Source organism: Gobio gobio, assembly GCF_949357685.1.
Source record: "Gobio gobio genome assembly, chromosome: 1".
In the NCBI taxonomy this organism is placed as follows: Eukaryota; Metazoa; Chordata; class Actinopteri; order Cypriniformes; family Gobionidae; genus Gobio; species Gobio gobio.
In genome coordinates this window covers 42,015,740-42,023,696 of record NC_137097.1, presented here as the reverse complement: position 1 = coordinate 42,023,696, position 7,957 = coordinate 42,015,740, and the positions used below count along the sequence as shown (strand labels likewise).

Here is a 7,957-nt window from a genome sequence, read left to right as displayed (position 1 = left end):
CAATGAACACCTAATGGATAAAGCCAAATTTCCAACCTAATTCACTCGGATGTAGCCTACATCACAATACAGAAGAAATAATCTGTCGCTACTTACATCGCGACTTCAAAAATTAAACGAAAAAGGTATCGCATGGCTTCAGAAGACATGGAATATTGTGCACAAGACATATGGACTATTTGCAGGACTGTGATAGGGCAACATGCGGCTGGGTTTCTGTGAAGCTGAATGAATATAGATGCTTGGAAACAAATTGCATTTAATTCTGTTGTGTCTGGAGCGCTCTATCTCACATTAAACCTCTTGTTCATGCTTTTTTTCCCTCTCAGAAATAATTGTGTATGTGCCTTTAGGCCATTTTATCATCATTTAGACTCATGCCACTCTCTTTACCCCTCCAGGGAATTCATTCCTCATTTTTGCTAGTCATTCTTCCCCACTCTGCAGCCTTTTGTCTTTTTGTGCATGTTTTAGTTTATTAATCCTTGTTTCATCTTTATCTCAAAACATAATTTTCCCTCAGGGTTTGCTCAGAGGCTTCTGCATTGTTCTTTCATTTATCAGAAGATTTAATTTTATTTCAAGTTGTTCTCATTTAAGTATCAACCTTCCCTCCTAAAATGACTTGGGAGAAATAAGATTAGAACGTAACATGAATGTGGATATAGCATACAGTTTAGAGTCTTGAAAGAATTTGATGAGTGAGGTTTGAGTTCATGTTGAAATCTTTTAGACATTGTTGAGATCTCTTTTGAAAAGCTGTTAGAGACACATTTAATGTTGCTTGGGTCTTTTGATCAGTTCTTAGTTCTTCCAAAAAACACATTTTAAATAATGTTGAAGTCCAAAACACTCCGGATCGCATTGATTTCATTTATGAAAGAAAGAAAAAAAAACCTTGTAGCTATTTGTTCATTTTGAATAAAATATCTATATCTAAAATATCTGTTTGTGTTCCACAAAAGAAATAAAGTCAAACGGGTTTGACTTGTAGGAGAATTTGACCCTTTAAGTGATTTCCCTTAGATTTGATCAAAAAATTTTGTTTGTTTGTTCAGTTTTCGGTCATTTTATTAACTTATTCATTGATGCATTCATTAATTCAATTATTTGTAGTTCATTAACTTGTATGTATACATTTTCTCATTCATTTATTATTCATTATCATTGAATGATCAAATATTTTATGAATTCATTCATTTAATAATTTATTTGGTTATTTGCTCATTCTGTTCATTCATTCATTGGTTTATTAATTTGCTTGTTCTTTATTTCGTTCATTTGGTCAGGTCATTTGTTTATTCAGGTCATTTATTCAGTCATTTGCTTGTTTGTTTTTTCATTCATTCATTTAAAAGGTCATTTGTTTATTAATTCATCCATTTGGTCAGTTGATTGGCTGATTTATTCGTAATTTGCTTGTTCACTCCTTCCTTTATTTGATCATTTGTTTATTCTGGTCATTTGGTCATTTGTTCATTCATTCATTCATTCATTCATTCATTCATTCATTCATTCATTCATTCATTCATTCATTCATTCATTCATTCATTCATTCATTCATTCATTCATTCATTCATTCATTCTCACTGCTTTTCTTACGGCATCACACAGTTCCTCCTATCCGACTTAAGCCCCTCCTCTTCTCTCTGTCTCTCTCTCTCTCCCTCCCTCACTTTCTCTTTCTCTGTCCGTTTATCTTCCTCACACACTCTCTCTCCCCTTCATCTCACCTCCAACTAGTCTCTCTGTCCTGCTCTGTCTCTCTCTTTTTCCCTCTCTGTCTGTCTCCCTCTCTCTCTCTCTTTGGTGTGCTCAAGCTCCAGTTTGGTTTGCTGTCTGTTTGTGCGTTGCCGGTCTCGTTCCTCTTCAGACCTGAACCTCCAGCTGAACCCGGGACTCCAGCTCACTCTACAGCAGGTAAGACTCTGGCATGCTTCACTACCACACAGGAAAGAGTTATGGAATGACTAGAGAGCGTAAAACAAGGAACTGTTTGATGGGCTGGAGTCAGAAAGGAGAACAAGTACCACAGTCAGCTTTAAGGGAAGTGAGACAGAAAGTACAAAGATAACTGGAAGAAATGGGTAAAATATAATTATGAGGAAGATTAAAATAGTTAAAGGATGCAGAAAGAGAGATGGTCATCCCCTATTAAAGTCAGAGTGGCTGCAACATCTTCATGTAATATCCCATTCACAAACCACAGCTGAGCTCTGCCAGCCCTCCGCACTGTCATTGTGTGTGTGTGATGGAGGGAAAGAGAGAGCTTGTACAGCATTACTGAAAATGTAATAGACATCTAATCTACAGAAAATGGCACTGTATAATGAGAAAAGACTAGCAGAGAGATTTAGGAAGACACAAACTTGAGGAACCGTTCATAGAAAAGCGATTTAAACCTTAACACAATGATGAAGGCAATGTGGCATAGCAGTCTATCTATCATTCTATCGTTCTACCTATCATTATATTGTTCTATCTATTGTTCTGTCATTCTGTCGGTGTCTAGTTCTGTCTATTTTATCTGTCTGTCTATCTGCCTATTTTGTCTGTCTGTCTTTTTTGTCTGTCTGTCATTCTGTCCATTTTATTTATCCATCTGTCTGTATTTCTGTCTATCCAGCTCTGATGTTGGAGTGTTGTTTCTATTCCGCATGTTTCACTTAATGCGTCTATATTGAGTTCATTCATAAACTCACACTGATTCTACTATAAATTCACTGAGATAAATGATAATGTGCCTAATTCTGTAATAATTATATTGTCTGCATCAATTGATTTACTTTTCTTTCACTTTTCTAATTGTGCATCTCTCTCATACTAATTTAACATTTTCAACATTTGCGTCTTTCCTTTGACGTCTATTGTTTTATATTGAGCTAAGTTCAATGAATCTAAACATAGGCCTTACAGAAACACTTTTAGTCTCTTTTTTAGAAATGATTTAGTCTTTTTTATTAAGGAGACTTTATAAGTGGTGATTTCAGGTTTTACCATCATTGAGGGAACATTTGGTCACAATGTATGCAAACCCTCTATATACAGCTTTTCTTATAGTCTTGATGTTGCAATCGCAATCTGGAGATTGAACTTGCACAGAAAGAGAGGGAGAGATTCACAAGAATGACAGCGGATGAAGAGAAGAGCTTGCCTGCATTAGTGCTGCTTCAGTCCTGGTGCAGTAACGTGTCTTTGGGTTCAAATACTCTCTGATGCTTGCTGTCAGGGTGTGTGAGGACTGCTGGAATGCTGTTAGTGTGTTAACTGTAAGGATCGCATCGCAAAAAGATTACATTCATTCTGCAGTGATGGCACAAAGTGTGTGTGTGTGTGTGTGTGTGTGCGTGTGAGAGAGAGAGAGAGAGAGAGAGAGATAGAGATGCATTACTCCTGCAGGCTGCCTGCTCTGGTTAATGAACCAAATCAGTCACACACGCTCAGTGTCTTGCACATTTTTGGCCATTAAACTCTTTTGACTAGATTAGCTGTCCACCAGAGGTTACCAGTGTTTTCTCGAAGTAGTCTTTTTTCCTGTGGTTTCTCTGGTGGGGTTTACTGTTGTCCTGATTTAAAGGTGAAGTGTGTAATTCTGCGCCACTAGCGGCACCAAATGGAACCGTTCTGTCCCAATGGAGCGGTCCACACTCTGATCACATAATGTTACAGACTGACAAAGAACAATCTGTTCTGGAGCCCACAAGGTCCTTCTGAAACCTGAAATGACAAAAAACACCCTACGTCCTCGTGGTCACCGTAACACTGCTGGTGCTTACAGTTGTATGATTGTGTTGAAACCAAGCGTGCAGCACAAGTCCTGAAAAGGGAAGCCAAAGCGTCTCGATCGCCCTCCAGGTGGTTGGTCCAAGTATAGCTCATAAACCCCGCCCTCTCCGTTTAATATAATGGGTCGTGAGACAAACTAAACAATCAAAAAAATGTTTCTGTCATTTTACGTAATTTTTATAATGCTGATGTAAGTTCAAGTGTTAATTTTTTTTAATAAGTTTCATTTTAGTTTTTTGTGCTATTTTTTATGATAAAAAAACGGGGCGTGACGTCATGATTGACAGCTGAGATTGACAGCTTCTTTGAGAGAAGTATAGTCACTGTGGCACTAACAGACTTTTTTGGGAGGAGATTGGAGCTTTAGCTTCAATTTCTACATTTCCGTAGCTGTTTATTTCGCACCGACATAACGAGTTGTTCTGCAGTAAACTGTACCAACAGATACTGTGGGCGTGTGGGAGGGGTCTTGATATCGCGGCTCTACTTCCTGCTCTACTGCGCAGACTCAGGTCCAGAGGTCACTACTGCAAGTTTGACCTTTTTCTCATAAATGTCAGGCTGTTTTGATGTATATGCTGTTGAATGTTTGGTGATAAGCTTACATGTGTGTAAACAACTTCTTTCTGCTCCTTCTGGGATGTGGTCAACTCCACATTTAGACATACACTCGTGAACTTCCTTTCTTGAAGCACTTCCCCTTGATGGAATCACCTCCACCATTTTGAAGTGCATTCAACTCCAAGTGGATGAAGAATGTTTATTTGGACAGACCCTCGACGCGTCTACTCATCATGTATATTTCAGGCAGATCCATAGACCAAAATGCAACACAGTTGTGACGTCACAGCTGATCAGTGTTTAGTTTACCCCCACCCCACACAACTCTGGTGTATGATTTTGGAGTTATTGTGACATTTAAACTCAAAATACTTGAAAACGCTGGGGTTGCATTTCAGTGTAAACGGACCAAAACGGAGACTTTTAAAAATGATGGCATGGCTGCCCACATTACATTACCATGACAATAACAGACCAGGGCTGCGTTTCCAAAACGCATCGTATGCTAAGTTGATCGTAGAGACCGTTGGTGGTCAGTGCTTTTGCAGCCCAGAGCCGTCTCTCTCAATGGCTCTGTAAAATACTAGACCGTATAAACAATAACACGGAGACGGAACTGCATACCTTGCTGACTTTGTGATCCTCTTTAGCAGCCGTTGTGCTATTAAACGCTGTATTTTATAATACTGCTGCTGTCTACATGAGCAAGAGGCAGCAGTTTACCCTTTTACGCGCATGCCCAGTGTGCATGAACGGTCATGTGACATGCGTTTCAGTCATGTAGTGTGGATGGAGATCATTTCTGAAATGCAGTGAAAACGCTAGTATTGACAAGGATACAAGGATCGTTTTCATTTTAAAATGCCGTTTTAAAACAAAAATGCACTACTGTAATCAGGGCCTTAGTGCATTAAATCACATTTGAGGCGGAGGGAAATTAGTGAGGGAAAGGCATAAAAAATTTGACTTAAGCGCAGCCCTGGTTTACAGATCTCCATCGCTTGTTTTTGGATCCTGAGATGTTGTACTATACAGAAGATCCGAAACAGCTCCCCCTATCATATAACAGTGAAAACACAGATTGCTGGAAAAACTCGGGGCAAGAGTTAAGGAGAACATATTTAACATGTGCCATTATAGGAAATTAAAACAAAAAAATGACACACTTTTTGCGTTTTTATGTTTATCTGATGTTTGTCTGACCCATTGCGTCTTTTTTGTGGTTATGGGCCATTAACTGTGCTTTGGTGTTTGTGTTTGTTCATACAGTTTGGATGAACAGATAGACATCATTGAATTTGTGTGTGTGTGTGTGTGTGTGTGTGTGTGTGTGTGTGTGTGTGTGTGTGTGTGTGTGTGTGTGTGTGTGTGTGTGTGTGTGTGTGTGTGTGTGTGTGTGTGTGTGTGTGTGTGTGTGTAATTACGTATATGTGTGGATGTGAGAGTTGTCGAGATTGGACAGCTGACACTAATTGAGTATTGGCAGATAGAGAATGCAATGTTGGTGTGTGTGGGACGATGTGTGTACATTTGAATTTCTCTCCTACGTGGGCAGCTTTTAGATGAAACTCAACAGCCACCTATCTCTCACGATCTGTTTTTGTCTATCTTTCGCTTTCTCTCTTTCACACACACATCACTCAGTGAGGCTTTTTGGAGATTAATTAATGAATGTGCTGTACTGTTGTGACAGTCTTGAAATGATAGATTAATTGATTCAAGACTTTGTGAGGTCTGCGTTATTTCAGCCCCGCATTAGTGGCCTCACGTAAAACGATCAAAGCAATTACGGACAAGGTTTCATCAGAACTACGTACACATACTAATTCAAGCTGAAGTGACTTGTGATGTGGTGGATATGGTGAAGGCAAGGGAAGTTTATTGGTCCCACTTTATATTAAGCCCCGTTTCCGCCGAAATTACCCGAAAAAATTTGTACCAGGAATTTTTTCCCCCAGACCTGCTACTTTCTGCGTTTCCACTGCGGTCTAAAGTACCGTGAAGATTAGGCAAATTAGTCCAGCGACAGACAGGAATCATTTTTGTGCGACACTGTAATAATAACAAGCATGGAGGAGATTCAAGCAGCGATGATTTTGCTGGTTATGTATTGTTTACTAAAGAGGTAATTAACAAAATGGCGGAAAAGATACGAGCACTGATACTAAAGCGTATTCTAAAAAGTTTGTAAAGCTAGATTTAAAATAAGACAACGTATGTTATTATCAGCTATTATGGACAATGACCGTGCGATTGCTGAGACGAACGCGCGCCATCGGACAGAAATAGCAAGACTGATATTTACTGAACGCAGAACGAACCTCGCAAGAGACTTTTAAAAATGGAGGTTGAAATAAAATGCTGCATGAGCTCAACCAATCAGCATGTTCAGCGCCCAAGTCCCACCCCCGAAAGTTCCTGAACTTTGAAAAAGTACTACCTCGCAAGCAGGGACTTTCGGAGGCGGAGATTTTTACCCGGAACTTCATTTAGACCCTGGTTCCTGCGGTCGAAACACACCGAGTGCCACCCAAAGTACCTAGTTCCTGGGGAAAGTTCCTGTGGTGGAAACACGGCTTAAGGTGGCCTTAACCACTATCTACTTACATTAAAAAAATAGGTACAATGTACTTATTGTGTTCATATTGTATTGCAAAACACTTTTGCTAATATTGAGGTGGGATACGGGTAAGGTTAGGGACAGGTGTGGTGGTATGGGTAAGTTTAAGGGTAAGGTTAGGGACAGGTGTGGTGGTATGGGTAAGTTTAAAGGTAAAGTTAGGGACAGGTGTGGTGGTATGGGTAAGTTTAAAGGTAAAGTTAGGGACAGGTGTAGTGGTATGGGTAAGTTTAAAGGTAAAGTTAGGGACAGGTGTGGTGGTATGGGTAAGTTTAAAGGTAAAGTTAGGGACAGGTGTGGTGGTATGGGTAAGTTTAAGGGTAAGGTTAGGGACAGGTGTGGTGGTATGGGTAAGTTTAAAGGTAAAGTTAGGGACAGGTGTGGTGGTATGGGTAAGTTTAAAGGTAAAGTTAGGGACAGGTGTGGTGGTATGGGTAAGTTTAAGGGTAAGGTTAGGGACAGGTGTGGTGGTATGGGTAAGTTTAAAGGTAAAGTTAGGGACAGGTGTGGTGGTATGGGTAAGTTTAAAGGTAAAGTTAGGGACAGGTGTAGTGGTATGGGTAAGTTTAAAGGTAAAGTTAGGGACAGGTGTGGTGGTATGGGTAAGTTTAAAGGTAAAGTTAGGGACAGGTGTGGTGGTATGGGTAAGTTTAAGGGTAAGGTTAGGGACAGGTGTGGTGGTATGGGTAAGTTTAAAGGTAAAGTTAGGGACAGGTGTGGTGGTATGGGTAAGTTTAAAGGTAAAGTTAGGGACAGGTGTGGTGGTATGGGTAAGTTTAAAGGTAAAGTTAGGGACAGGTGTGGTGGTATGGGTAAGTTTAAAGGTAAAGTTAGGGACAGGTGTAGTGGTATGGGTAAGTTTAAGGGTAGGGTTTGGTGTAAAGGAAGTGTCAACAGTGTAATTATAAATGTTTAATTAAAACTACAGAAATGAATTACATATGTAATTACATGCAGGCAATTTTTAAAATGCAATTACAATGTAAAAAC

The 7,957-nt window shown here is 39.6% G+C and overlaps 1 protein-coding gene across 1 annotated transcript in view; it reads left to right on the top strand.

The window, feature by feature from the left end:
* Window positions 1–1,675: 1,675 nt before the first annotated feature.
* Window positions 1,676–7,957, top strand: part of pvalb6 (parvalbumin 6) — a 61,086-nt gene continuing 54,804 nt past the window's right edge. The window contains exon 1 of the mRNA XM_079821198.1: window positions 1,676–1,920. The gene's annotated coding sequence lies outside the window, so the exon portion shown is untranslated. The remainder of the gene's footprint in view (window positions 1,921–7,957) is intronic.